The sequence below is a fragment of the Protopterus annectens genome, chromosome 3.part0 (assembly GCF_019279795.1).
Source record: "Protopterus annectens isolate FY-2018-M chromosome 3.part0, PAN1.0, whole genome shotgun sequence".
Taxonomy (NCBI): Eukaryota; Metazoa; Chordata; order Ceratodontiformes; family Protopteridae; genus Protopterus; species Protopterus annectens.
In genome coordinates, this window is record NC_056731.1 from 143088881 (window position 1) to 143102999 (window position 14119).

General features: G+C 39.0%; 1 protein-coding gene across 2 annotated transcripts in view; it reads left to right on the forward strand.

Annotated features, from left to right (window-relative positions):
• The window catches only part of PLXDC2 (plexin domain containing 2), a 3345655-nt gene that overhangs the window by 2101748 nt on the left and 1229788 nt on the right, over nucleotides 1-14119 (forward strand). The window lies entirely within an intron of this gene.

Genomic DNA, 14119 nt, shown 5'->3' on the forward strand with positions numbered 1-14119 from the left:
TGAGAGCCCACCCTTTGTTGCCAGATCCAATGAAGCACAGTGCTACATTTTTCAAATTTGGCACAAGCCACCGAATAACCCATGGACATGACATTGTCAAAATAAAATTTGTTGTCCACAACCATGCCCAATAATGGCCATTGCTCTTCCCACATGGGCAGCAAGCAGAAAGCAGATTCAATATCAACCTTTGCTAACCATGGATCATTAAACCCTCATATCATTGCCACAGCATCATCCAGTTAGGCATAACCAATCCTTGAATCCTCAATGGAGATAAAAGCATTGACCAAATTCCTTTCTGGGAAAGACAAATGGTGACTCAAGCAAAATTCACCAGGAGTCTTCTTAGGATCCAACCCCAATGGTGACACTTTAAAATTGACAAAAGGAGGGTACTCAAAGGGGGCCAGTAACCTGCCTGTGCACAATTTCTTTTCACCTAGACCTTTCAGTACCTCCTCATTTCCTCACACAGAACATAAATTCTTACAAACTAAGCCATCCCTACAAACCCCCAACATGACAGAAAACCCTAACGAAAACCCCCCAATCAACTATGCCACAATGTCTGATTCTGGAAAGTGATTCAACATTTGGCACAATATCTGTATTTTAACATACAAATGGGAAAACTGCTTGCCCGTCTGTCCCTTAAAGGACAAATCTCCCCTCTATCCTTGAAAAATGCTCCACCCTTTAAACCCTTGTAGATCTTGTGTTGGGGAGGATAAGGACACTGTATCAGTCATTAAATAACCTCCATGGACCAAATTCCCCTTACAGTGGCCACACTGAGATACTGGGTGCACTCCAGCACAAATCAAGCAAGTATGCAAGAATCAGCATGCTGCTCCTGTGCAGCATCCTGCACTGAATGCCCAACACACTCCACCCATCTCTATCCATAACTTACCTTACTGAGTGAAACCCCCAAAGCTATCCATCATTGTGGCCAGTCAGATATCAGTGTGCCTCACTTCCCATCTCAATGACTGATCCACAACTTTCCATTTATGGAACTGTTGATCGTACCACATCCAAGTGTTCCCAGCATGCAATCTTTGAGCCTCACAAATTGTGAGAAAATAAGCCAAAAGTGGTAAGGTCAGTGAATTATCCTGCTCCAATCAAAACACAGTGTAGTACACAAATCCAAGAATCCAATTCTCCCATGTCCTAGCTCGAAGCCTTCCAACCTTCCTCCATCCCAACACTGCAAAAGCTGCCAAGACATCTTTGCTGTTCACCACATCAGAGTCCACCAAACATTGTACCCCCTTCACATCAATTAATTCAAATATGCTGATATACTCGCCTTTTGAAATCTTCTCTTTAACCAGTGCAGGAATATCTGGGTTCAGAAAGACCCCCCCCCCTTCTGTTTTTACCAAAGCCTGAGTAGCTAACCAAACCACTGGGCTGCATCCCAAAATTTGAACCCATATTGTGCTGCAATGATTCTCCCCTATCTAAACTCTGTAGTAAACTCCCTAACAAGGACCCCATCTTATCACCAGCAATCTTCAACTCACTCTGCAATTGTCCCACCTTCCCAAAGGAATCTTAATCAATCCCACTACTCAGAACATTACCTTTTTGATATACTTGTTCTACTCTTTCACCCCCAAGTCTCCCGACCCCTAGAACCCTCAATTCCGCACTGCCTCTATCTAATGCTGACAAAATATCAGTACCTGTAATGGTATCTTAACCTGCTGCACTGGCTGGAGAATCCAATATATCACTGACTTCTGATTTCCAGGCTCATGTCCTTCATGCCACCTGAGTGTTCTTTGATGCATGTCCTCACTTTTTCTTCCTTGATGTAATGGAAGCATATACCATAGAGGACTCTCCCACTGGCAGTTCTCAAAACAGCTCCTCTGCTTGGGAATCAATTGCCACCCAATTCTGTTTCATGCTGCGAGATCCAGCCATCTACTAAAAGAAAGAAGAGTGTTACCTGCCAGGGAGAGGGAAAACAAGGCAGTTGAATACAGCTGCATTCAACAGTAAATCACCAAAGGAAAATAAATAGGCTGCCTACAAATCTACAAAGCAGGCTATGCAACAACCTGCAACTGTCTGCAACAGTAATGTATTTAATGCACTAGCTATGCCAAATGCCAGGTGGATCAGTCATCAAATGTACTGTCTTTATGTATTTATTTATTTTATGCACATAAGTTATACAGGCCACGGTATTGTTCTCCAACCACGCTCCCTTATATATAACATAAAGTTTACATTGTAAACTAACTTCTGAAAAACAATGTTTAAGGAAGCATTTCTTCTATTTTTTTTTTTATCTTGTGTGGTAAAGGCCATCCTGAAGCATGGGAATGTAAAACACAGCAAGTTAAGGGAGCTTATCTCCTGGAAGTATAATAAAACTCTTCTGGATAGCCACAAAGATAAAACTCACTGCTCTCTTCCTCCCCACAACAGTTAACGCCAGACTGCTGATGTGTGATGAGCAACTGTTACTCACTGCTGCCTCACAATTCATGAGACATGCTCTTAACCACCAATAAACCATCCCAACAGTGATGGACCATGATTTGCTTCAACCACCCCACCCCCATCACCAATAAACGATAAATAGGCCAGAAAGGGATACTGCAAGCAGCATACAATGGTCATGACACTCTCGACCCTATAACCATTAACCATTACTCTCAGATGCCTTACAGCCTGATAAACACCTCTGGTGCAATGCTCCTTCAAAAAACATGGTCTGTCAAACTAAAGAGAGACAGTCCAGCAGTGAAGGCCGTGGATTACATCAACCTTTGCACAACAACAAAAGATAAGCAAGCCAACTAAACATGCTTAATCAACAAGGAGCAATCATACCACCAACAACTCTTCCTGGACTAAACGAAACAGAAAATATAAAAACAAAGCAAAATGACACACAGCTGAGGGCAAACATAGCACTGCTCCAAAAAAGAAATAATATAACTATAGCAGCAAACAAAGCAGTGAACGAACCATGCAGTCCACAAAATAACTGACTCACAAAACAAATTTATTAATGGTAAGTGCTTTCACACAGGAGCTTCATCAGACCATAAAAAACAACTTACAGTCAAAGAGCACTTAAATCCTCTCCAACATCCAATCAGCACTCACTCAGGTAATCAGCCTAAAATAAAGCATAAGGAAACATTTATCATAGTAAAAAACTGCAAAACATAAAAAATAATGAATACTAAAAACAAAAACAAAAATATCATAACAAATATATGTATAGTACATTAAAACCACAAAAGCCCATATATTTCTGATACTTGAAATGCAGTCTATCTAACTGTGAGTTTCCTAGACTTTAACACAGGCTTAATAGAGGCCCTCTCATTGAGCCCCTTGCCTCTATCCGCCCTCAACCTCAGGATCCATTTTACCTCCTTATTCTCAGTATGATTCCTGATATCCCCTTCTCGCAGACTGGGTCTAACCAAGTCAGTCACCCTAAACTTGAAAGTATGGTCACCCCTCTGTAAAATAACGTGTTGGAAAGTGCATTATTCTGTGACCTAGTCCTGATGCTATATAAATGTTCTCTAACTCTATTCCTCAAAACTCTGTCTGTCTTTCCTACATAGAAAGATCTACAGAGTGAGCATATGGCTAAGTAAACAACCTGCTGGGTTCTACAGTTTGCATCAATGCTAAACGTGAAGCACTGTCCTGTATCAGGGTGTATAAAGTCCCTTGTTGTGTCTAGATAACCACAATAGTTACAACTACCACAGGGTTGTGACCTCCATCCCCCTGATTCCACTTACACTCCTTATTTTTGGGGTGGCACAGTAACCTCTTCAAATTGCATTTATTCTTAAATAGGGATCATCCCCCACTATCCTCTTAACCACTGGATCTACAGTCAGGACTCCCCAGTTCTTCTTAATGATTCCCATGATGTCTTTGACCTTTGACATCAGTAGTACATTACATCGGGATCTTCATCCCTCCATCTCCATATCTCGTCCTGCTCAGCATCAATAACAGGGGAATCATAGGGTCTCACTCTCCCTTGCCTTAAAACATCAAGATCATGAAAGCTACTGTCTACCTCAGATGAACTATATCCCCTATCAACTAACTTCCTTTTCAATTCAATTAATTCTTGGTTAAAGCGCTCTCCTGTGGCATTAAGTCTGCAGTCTCTCATCCCTTGCCCCCTCATAACATTTTTAAAAACATACTGGGGATGCATACTACTCCTGTGTAGCAGGGTGTTCCTATAGCAACTTTTCCTGTATACTCTTGTGTTTACCAAACCATTATTAAGTCTTTCAGCAATAGCTAATAGCTATACCAATTTGGTTATGTCCATATGGGAGGAGGATGTGATGTATGTGTCTGAACTCTATCGAGCTTATGTGCCCTTCTACAGATGTTTTGCGGACAACCTTTTCATGTTTTGGAAAGGGGAGTTGACAGAATTATACCAGTTTGTTCACATGTTAAACACAAGCACAAATTTCTTGAAATTCACATTCAAACAGTAGAATGTGAAGAATGAATTTTTGGATGTTTTGCTAGTGAAGGATGCAACTAATAATATTGAGACTAGACTTTTTAGAAAGGAATGCTATCAACCCATGTACATGCACCACAACAGCATGCATCCGGGTCACGTGTTTCATAATATTTTGGAAGGTCAGAACCTTAGGGTGAGTCGCCTACACAGTAATGATCAAAAGTTTGAAAGAGGGTTGAATCAGATAGATGCTGATTTCAGATCTAGAGGCTATCATGAGGATGAGATGCATCATACACAAAATAAGGTCAGATTGTGGAGGCACAATAGAGGCAAACCATATTTTTCACAACATAGAATGGAAACATCTGTAACTGACAGTGCTGATAATACGTCCCCTTTTTTTAGCCTAGCTTTTTTAAGTGATGAAAGGGATATCAGGGAGATCATCTATAGGCATTGGCCTATTGTAGGAACCAATGCAGATATTGCCAGGGTAGTGGGTGACAGGCCAAGATTTGGATATAAAAATAAGAAATCTTTATGCCAGGGGCTATGTTTTTCCCAGAATATTCACAACATGAGCAATGAGTAAACAAATAAATTCTTCATGTACTGTCAAATGCAATAATTGTTCATTTTGCAACTGTATAGATGAGTCTAGGGCATTCACACATCCCACTTACAATAAAATATTCACACATTTTCCTGAAGCTGATTGTAACACTAACAATCTTGTTTATCTAGCACAGTGCACAGCCTGTCCCAGTTTTTATGTTGGCAAGACGAATAGGTGTCTAAGGGAGAGAATATGTGACCATTTATATTGTGCACGTAAAGGGATGAAACAGTAAGACATTGTCCTCTTCGATTCTCAGCTAAAGCGTCTTCTGTGTGGAGACATGCGTGAATGGGCATACCGTCGTTGAAGGTTGTGCGTCAGGCCTGGCAAGTCGGTATGTAAAAATCTACTGCCAATCATTAGCGGACCGGAGTTCCGCTGTGGTGACCCCTAACCAGAAAAAGCTGAAAGATACAACAACAACAACATAAAGGGATGAGCTACAGTGCAATAGCTAAACACACGAATACATCCGCTGAGGGACACAATTTTAAGTTTTTAGTACTGGAAGTTTTAATCAAGATGTTAGGATGGGGGATATAGTTAACAAGACATATCATGCCGAGATGAAATGGATTTTTAGACTAGGGGCACATTATTCCCCTGGCCTTAATGAACATGTTTCGATACAACCCGCACTGAGAGCAAGACCCCTAAAAAAGAGACGGACAAAGAGGAGATAGGGTAGATGGAATGTTTTTAAACTAATACGTACTAGTTAAGCAGTTATGCAATTTTAAGATGTACATTTTCTTATTTATTGTTTTTTTATTTATTGTGTTTATGAAATAGATTAAATGTTCTTATGAATTATTAGGTAATAGGTGATATGAGTATTTAATTTAATAGTCATTATAATATTTAGTTGTTTCTAGGAATATGAATGTAAGCAGATTTAATTAGTTTATTTAATTGGCATATTTAATGCAATTATGTTGCTTAGCAACTTTTAATGCTTTTTCAGTTGATTGGATGAAACTATTACAAGGTGTTTAAAAGATGGTCAGAGTTGTTACTTGACAACAGGTCTGAAGAAGCTATATGCGAAAGTGCTTACCTGTTCTTTATTTTTATTATTTCATTAAAGTTTTGGAACCACATTTACCGTGAACAACTGGTGTGTTCTTGACTTTTCTACATTGCTGTGTTTTACATACTAGTTGATCTTTTTCCCTACATAGTTTTGCTGTTTGGCCTATAAATACATCAAGGTATTCAACCCTCTCCCTTGAATAATTCATTGTGAATCTTAAATAATCATATATACCATTGAGCTGGGTAAGGAATAGTTCAAAGTCCCCAGATGTACCAGTCCAAATGAGAAAAGATCGCCGACAAAATGTCGATAAAAAGGGACATACCTGATGTACAGTTCCATCTGAAACAGCATTTCTTCTTCCCATAGGGCTAAGAACATGCTATTTTAGTATTGGCACATGACGTGCCCATAGCTACGCCATCTCTTTGTAGATAGACCTTATCCTCAAAAAAAAAGGCAAATAAAGGAGGATAGGCACCAAAAGAATACTGTAATCCACACGTAAAAGGTACCTCTGAGCCAAAGATAGGACAAGGTGCTGAATCTATGGGCAATGAGTTATTCAATACACACAAATACGTAGGAAACCACAAACACTAAAAAATTGTCATTAACGCAATACACGCGTTTTCATCTCTCCACTGCAAGACTTCATCAGATGACCAGTGTAAAATAAATTGAAGAAAATATACCTCCATTAATTAATTACAGACCAATAGGAATAAAATATGAACTCTTAAAATACCCAATTACATTAATTCAACGTCTAGCTAATACCTTTTTTAAAAAACACATCTTAAAAAACTTGTTTAAAAATATTACACATTTTCCCAAATTAATAAATCAGTGTTAATGAAATATATTATAATACATTACATCGCATGAATAAATAAGTAATTAATTTAAAACCTATTAAAACATGCCCCCCCCCCACTTTAAAAAAATATAAATGTCTTAACATTAAATGTTTTAATACAATAGTACCATCTACTGGCTGAAAGTAATATTACGCCTCAAAACACTTAAAGCATGGCAGATCTTTGTTTTAATAAGGGTAGGATAGAAACATAATCATTTAGCCCATTTCCTGCTTCCAGGGTAACTTGCCACCACAGTTCTCTGAATTTAATTTTCTCCTCCCATGGGCCTCCCCTTATTTCATTCTTTACCTTTTCCAGCACAAAAAAAGAAAATTCTGCTTTCAAACAAAACTTTGTGTGCTTATATAAAGCTTTAGTTTCTTTTTTAGTTGTTATGTCATATTTATGCTCGTAGATCCTTCTCCTTAACATACGTTTGATCTTACCGACATAGAAGGATCTACACTCTAGGCATGCAGCTAAATACACTATACCCTTGGCTTCACAGTTATAATAACCTATACTATTGACCCATATATTCCTACTCTCAATATAAACTTTATCAGTGTTCATAATGTTCCTAAATTGGGAACAATGCCCACACTTATATGTCCCTAATCTCTTTCTATGATTTACAATATTATTGCTACTATTTTCAAAAATATTCTTGAGACTTTGAGTTTTTATAAACCACCTTCAATGGGTCAGTAGGTAATTTATCCAAATCTGAAAGTAAGGCAAACCTATCCCATTCCCTGTTAAAAATTTTTTTAGTAATTTCGTTAAGGGCATTATATTCTAATATTATAGCTTCCCTAAAATTTGATTTTTCTTTCTGTGATTCTTCACCATAGAAGTGTTCTTTAGATCCTTGTATCGGTTTAAATTTGGTCTGTCTACCTACTGTTACCTCAACCTTAATTTTATTTATAAATTCCAAAGGATAACCTCTTTCCAAAAACATTTTTTCTAGTAACTCACACTCTTTTTGGTAGTCAGTATTCAAACTTGTCATCTGGCTACCTCGAACAAATTGACCCTTCACTATATTCTTTTTGCAGTGTGGGGAGTGAGCACTCTTATAATGAAGGAAAGAATTACAAAAAGTAGGTTTCCTGAATATCTTGGTTTCAAACTTGTTATTAACCTTATATACCTCAACATCCAGGTACTGCAGACGTTCACTAGAAAGGGTGTAAGTAAAATCCAAGAAGTTATTAGTATTTTTCATATAAATCATAAATTCCGTGAACTTCTCATTACTTCCTGTCCAAAACAAAACTATATTGTCCAAGAACCTCCTATAGGAGCTCCAATGTATTGCAAACCCAGAGTTTAATATATATTTTTCTTCCCAAGGTTAGCTTAGGTGGGGGCACATGCTGCCCCCATTGCTACACCCTAGGTTTGTTGGTAAAACTCACCCTTAAAAATATATAGTTGTACTTTAAAACCATGTCCATTAAACACACACATAATAATTTGTCATTATGACTTAATTCATGATCCTTAAAAATAATTTCCTCAAACATTTCCATTCCTTCAGAATAAGGAATACTAGAAAATAAATCAACAGTATCTATAGTAATAAATAAAAGGTCTTCCTGGTATAATTCATTTGTTATTTCCCTCAAGAGGTCCCAAGAATCTTTTAGAATAGCTTTCCTTTTAACCCATAAATATTTAAGTTTGTTGTCCACATATTTAGCAAGGGGTAGTGTCTTAGACCCATCAGCTGAGACTATCGGCCTCAAAGGTGGGTCATTCTCATTCTTATGGAGTCTTCGGAATTCCAAAAATTGTAGGTACTCTCGGTTTATCCACCTTTAAATATCTTAAGGTTTTTTCATCAATAAGCCCTTCATAAACCATATCATCTAAAGCACCATCTATCCTTTCGTAGGCTATATTAACCTCATTTTTTTGACACACTAGAATATTTTGATTCATTCCTTAATATATGATTTATCTTGCCTTAATAATGTATATTGTCCATAATTACCACCCCACCTCCTTTATCTGGTTTCATCACCCGAACATTAGGATTAATTTTTAATTCATTAAGTATATTGTTTTCCTTACTACTTACGTTAGGTTTGTATTTAACCTTAACTTGTTCCTTCCTTAGTTCCTTCTCAATTATTTTCTCCAAGTTCTTTAACTGAGGGTGTAAAGGTGGGTTAAAGGTGATTCTTTGTCTTAGACCTTGTTCAGTCTCTAAAGTATTAGGGGGAATAAATAATCCTAAATTAATTTTCCTAATAAATAATTTAATGTCTAATAGTGACTTAGTAAGGTCTCCCTTCCTATACGGAATGTACTTCAAGCCTTATTTTTCATTTCATATATTATATTGAATTCATATATTTCATTAACACTGATTTATTAATTTGGGAAACTGTGCAATATTTTTAAACAAGTTTTTTAAGATGTGTTTTTAAAAAAAGGTATTAGCTAGACGTTGAATTAATGTCATCGGGTATATATTCTTCAATTTATGTTACACTGGTCATCTGATGAAGTCTTGCAGTGGAGAGATGAAAATGTGTGTATTGTGAATTGTGGTTTCCTATGTGTTTGTGTGTATTGAATAAACTGGCTTAATTCAACACCTCATACTATCTTTGGCACAGAGGTACCTTTTACTTATCCTCAAAAATAAATACATTATTTTCCAGTACAATTTCCAAAAACAGGCATATCAAATCTATCGCATCAGCAAACCAAACACATAAACACACAAAAACATACTCGGAGGCTCTAAATAAAAATCTGCCTAAGCTGCAGAGACCTCCAAAGCAGACATCCAAGCAACACCTACCACGAAACAATATCCACGTAGCACATAGCTCACAAAGTCAGTGTGCCACACAGTCACAGCCCTTAAGGCTAAACAACACACCTAATACACTTGTAATAGGTGACTCTATTGTCAGACACACCGACGTCCTACTCACCAGGCTGAACAAGAAGGTCACTGTAAGCTGCCTGTTGGGTGCCAGGATCCGCCACATAACACAAGCACTCGGGTCACTCCAAAGCAAGTACAAGTATGACTCCGTCATTCTCCATGCTGGTGTGAATGACCTGAGATGTACCTCCCTGGACTACATGAAGAAAGATGTACAGGAGCTCTTTGATCATGTAGCCCAGGCAGGTATGACCCTGACCTTGAGTAGCATCTTACCCTCACCAAGAATGATGCCACAGTATAAAGACAAAATGATCAATTTTAACAATTGGCTAAAGTATTGGTGTCATTCAAAGGGGATCCAGTGTCTGTCAGCCTGGGATGACATGCTCGACAAGCCACATTGCTTCGCTAGGGACGGCTTGCACCTGTCACCCCTGGGTTTTCGAATACTGGCTAAGGCTCTTGCCTCCCCCATAGTGCCTTTTTTAGGCAAGGCTCTAAAGACAAACCCACCCCCATAGACAACACAAAGAAAAAAAAACTAAGGGTAATGCTGCTCAATGCCAGAAGTCTAAACCTGAAGATGCACGCACTCGAGACTCTCCTCAGTATGGAGAATATTGATATCTGTGCAGTAACAGAAACCTGGTTCAAGGCTCCTGAGAGCACCCCAGCACTACCAGGCTATACTTCATACCATGCTTTCCGGCCCCAAAACTCGGACCGAACCACAAAAGGAGGGGGAGTATCCATATTTATTAAAGATACCCACACCTCCAGGCTAGTGGCACTGCACAAAGCTTCAGAGACCATCCATGTGCAACTAACAGTGGGCAAAACTGCCTTTCAGTCTGTAGCCTGCTACAGACCACCCTCCCAAACACAGGAACCTCACTCGGCTTTCCTGAGAACACTGCAGAATATGAAGGTCTCTCCAAACACCATCATATTGGGTGACTTCAACTACCCAAACATCCATTGGGAAAAATACTTAAGCACAAACACCCTCGCCCAACAGTTCCTAGAATTTATAAACTCAAATGCTATGGAACAACTGGTCACCACTCCCGCAAGAGGAGAAAACATACTGGATCTGGTCATCACCAACATGGGGTCTCTATGTTCCACACCAGAGGTATACCCCTCATTGTTAAGATCAGACCATAAACAAATCTCACTGGACATCCATATTCCATCCCCACCCCTAGCCAAGGAAACCACGGTGAAGAACTTCTCAAAAGCAAACTTCACACTTCTCAAAACTGAGGTGGAATCCTTCAAAGCCCCTGGGCCAGTGGACAATACGGCCCAAAATGCAGAATCCTTTACAAAAGCATTCTATGGACACCTACAGGAATGCATGGAGCATGCTATCCCAAATAAAACCAAGACTCACTCCTCCAAAGGTAGAAGACCTGTCTGGTGGACCCCGGCCATAAATAAGCTATATAACAGAAGGAGAAAGCTACTACATGACAGAGCAAAATCCCAAAAAAGGAAGGCGTCACTGATGAGTACTAGCAAGAAGCTACGATCCCTCATAAAATCTTCTAAGGCCAGCTTTGAAAGAAAAATTGCACAAGACACTAAAGATAATCACAAGGCCTTCTTTAGTTATGTCAGAAACCTGGGAGGCAACTCCCAGATATGCTCTGAGTTAGTGCAAAATGACAAAAAATTCACTGAACCCACAGACATTGCCAACATCCTGGCAGAAAGGTTCAGTGCAAACTTCTCCCCCCTTCCCCCAAAAGAGCAAATGTCTATCCCAACAGAGTGTAGCCTTCCTGAGATCACAGATGCACAGGTGAGAGCTGCCCTCTCCAAAGCTAAAAACACAGCATCAATGGGACCAGACGGTGTCCCAGGCTGCGTCTTACACAAGCTCCAAGAAGAACTAAACCCTCATATAAAGTCACTGTTCAATCTCACTTATCAGGCGCATAATTGAGTGCAATGCCCCATTTGGGATGTACCTTACCCGACACCTTCAGCAACTGGAAAGACCCCAAAAGTATCTCACCAAGAGGATCAAGGGACTCAAACAGATGCCCTATGCAATTTGGCTAAAGAAACTCCAGCTCTACTCAGTTGTGTACCGCCTACTCATAGGCGATCTGTGTCTGTCGTATAAAGCCATGTCCAACCCAGAATTAATGGACATGCTTCACCTCAGGAAATCTAAATCCATTAGAGCTACATGCTCCAGGGACCTGAACCTCAGCACAGAAATTCATAGGACATGCTGGAAGGACAGATTCATATCCCAGCGGCTCCCCTCACTCTGGAACAAAATCCCAATCCATGTCAGGCAGAGCCCCTCACTGACTCTCTTCAAGAGAAATCTTGACGAATGGATGGGAGATCGTAAGTTTACCCCTGGAATCTCTTCTGTGTCGCTGCTTGACAGAGGTACAGTAAACAAACCTTAAAAGGGCTATCTTCTGCGACCTACTATACAGAGGCACAGTCAACTAATCTAAAAGGGTGGCGAAAGCCAAACATACTCTGGCTAGGCTTATAAATGCCCTAGGGCAGATAGCCTAGTATCAACCTATGAACCTATGAATCTGTGCATCCCCATATTCACTATGCCCATTCAAGTACTTACTTATGAATTCAATGCTTGTTGCATTTGGAATGATAGTGAACAGAGACTGCACATCTCGAGTAACAAAGTAAAAGTCAATGCCTGTTGTTAAAGTACTACTATAGCTATACAGATCAATCAGGAACTGTTTGAGATCCCTGAGTATATATGCATTCCTGTCAATGACAGGTCTTAGATATTTTTCCACATACAACAAAAAGGGCTCAATGATCCGGCCCCTTCCTGCCAGTATGGGTCTCATGGGCGGGGGTACTGGCCTTCCTTGTGAATCTTGGGGAGCCCTTGTATAATGAGAATTAAGGGATGGTCAACCCTCAAAAAATTATACGGATCAGCATTGATTATGCCACTCTTCATAATATCTTCTAATGTATTCAAAATGTTACCATGTAAATGGTGTACTTTCTCCATATCTATTTTGCTATAAAAATGATCATCCTCTAACATTCTAATCATAGATGCAACATACATATGCTTATCCTTAATGACAACAGGATCCCCCTTATCAGCAGGTCTAATCATGACTGAATGATCACTCTGTAAGCATTTCAGTGCCTGATGTTCCTTTACCCATCAGTGGGGATAAAGGGATAGGCAGGACTTGTTCCAAGAGTCGAGGGAGGCAGAAACTAATCTCTCAACTGAGAGACAATCAAACCAATCTATCAAGAAGATGTGTAGCCAGGTGGGAGCTCACAAGTGTGGAACATTTCCAAACATACTCTGTCGCCAGATGAACTGTCTGTGTTAAATAGAGGTTTAACATTTATTCCAAACAGGGGGGGTGATATGACAGAGACTATGATTGATGTTACATTCTTTAGTAGGAATGTCATGTTTAAATTAGAATTTGGGGATTCTGAGAATACAGATGTTAAGGTATTTAGGAAACCCAGTTTGTATATGTCGTATTAGCATCCCCTGGTTGAGGCATTAAACAAAATGGTTGGAGATGATCTTTATAAGTTTTATTATCATAAACAAGCACAAATGGGTCAGAATTGTAATGTGAGGTTTAATCTGAGTTACAGTTTGAGAAGGCTATGAAGTCCTGGAACACCATCTTATACTTGTTAATTTCTCTTTGGTGGTCATTCTATCACTTATTTTCCATCTTGTTCCCAACTCACTACATATACACCAAATACATCTTTTTATTAATGTGTTTTACATTTTCTCAAATATTTTTCTACACTATAGTATCCAGTTGCATTCACTCTGTTGCTCTTCCAGTACAATGAATACAATCTGCATTGAGATTATTCTTAAATATGTCTACAAACATAAACTTCAAAAAGCATTTAACTTTCATGGTGTTTATTTCCTCATTCTTGGACTATTATATATGGATACTGAGTTTTTATCCTTTCTGCACCCTTCATCCTCATTTCTTTCTACTTTTCACTTCTTTCCCTTGCCACAGCTTTTCTATTTTCTGCTGAACTGTTTTTCTCTTTATAATGTACAAATCACAATGTATCCCAGTCACACTCCATCATTCTTCTTTCTTATACTATTACAGGGTTTTACTTACTTCCAGTCTTGATTGAAGACTTTATTTCTATATTCTATTTATCAACC